The 1,324-nt window shown below is 63.9% G+C and overlaps 1 protein-coding gene across 1 annotated transcript in view; it reads right to left on the reverse strand.

Moving 5' to 3' along the window:
- The window catches only part of GLIS3 (GLIS family zinc finger 3), a 430,817-nt gene extending 429,761 nt beyond the window's left edge, over positions 1-1,056 (reverse strand). Inside the window, exon 1 of the mRNA XM_029919687.1 lies at positions 603-1,056. The gene's annotated coding sequence lies outside the window, so the exon portion shown is untranslated. The remainder of the gene's footprint in view (positions 1-602) is intronic.
- Between the last annotated feature and the right edge of the window lie 268 nt (positions 1,057-1,324).

Genomic DNA, 1,324 nt, shown 5'->3' on the forward strand with positions numbered 1-1,324 from the left:
ACAAGTTCCAGTGCCCCCAACCGAAGGACCTCCTGGAGCTATGGGGACCTGGTCTTGGGCGAGATGCAAGCGTGCAAACACGTCCCTAGTGGAACTTCACAAACACACGGGAGCTGGAAAAGGCAGCTTCAGCCCCGGGTGAGCGCGCGCGGGACCTCACGTCACCCCATCCATTCCCACTTCTCCAAACTTTCCCTAAAGTGGGGACTCCTGGGTGGCGCGCAGGACCCGTCCTGCAACTTGCCTTGATTGTATGGCCCTCTGGCCCCTGCTGTTTACAAGAAAAACCAAAAACAAAATCTCCTCCTGATTAAAGAAACTTTAATACCTCGTTGATTTCCCTCCGTCTTCTATGCTAGGCGCTCTTAGGCAACTGACGACAACAAGGCTTGATTACTAATTGAGGGCTGCAAACAGACCTTTTAGAAAATCTGGGCTGGGGGGTTTGCGTAGCCTCACACCCGCGCAAACGCCACCAGCTCAGCGTGGAAAACTGTTTCCAACTCCTAGTTTGTCTCTCGGAGCGTTAACTCCCCCACACTCTCAAGCGTCGGCCCCTCCGACTCCCGCCTGCGAGCAAAGTTCCTATGGTGTCCACTTACCAGGTAACCCGGATTTCCACCACAAAGCCAGGCGTGCGGGTCCCTTTCCCTGCCAGCCTGCGAGTGACAGCGGCGGCCGGTGCTGGCGAGGAGTGACGGGGGCCCCAGTCCTTCAGCGCGCTCCGCGGGCTCTGCCTCCTTCGGAAATGAAAACTCGCATCCAAGCCGGGGGACAGTGCGCGGAAACCCGGCCCCGCGCCGTGTGTGTGCGCGCGCGTGTGCGAGGGCAGCGGCCGCAGGGGGAGGCGGCGGCGGAGGGGGGTGGCCGGACCCTCGGCCTCAGCTCATCCTCCCCCCTCACATACATATACACACGCAAATGTTTTTAAAAAGTTGAGTTTCGACTTGGTGCCTCGCCTGTCCCGCTCATCCTCGCCCTGGGCCGGGGGCGCGTCCGGGGGCCGGGGCGGGATGCTGGCTAATTGCTCTCGGCGGCGGTTCCGTTGGGGGAGCCCGGTGCGAGCCCGGACGGCTGCGGGCGGGCGTGGGGTGCGGGGAGGGGCGATGGTGTGGGCCCGGGCGCCGGTGCCCTTGCGCGCCGCGCACTGGGCTGCAGGGGCGGCGCACTGTGGACGCGGCTGCAGGGGGAGGGCGGCGGGAGGGGGGGAAGGGAGGAGAGGCAGCCCTGAGAGGAGTGTGGATAAGTGTTCCGCGGCGCAAGGGCCGGCCTGCCGCCAGCTGCTTCCTGAGTGTGAGCGCTGGAGGGGGGCAGGGAGGTGGGG

This window comes from Suricata suricatta, chromosome 13 (assembly GCF_006229205.1).
Source record: "Suricata suricatta isolate VVHF042 chromosome 13, meerkat_22Aug2017_6uvM2_HiC, whole genome shotgun sequence".
Lineage (NCBI taxonomy): Eukaryota > Metazoa > Chordata > Mammalia > Carnivora > Herpestidae > Suricata > Suricata suricatta.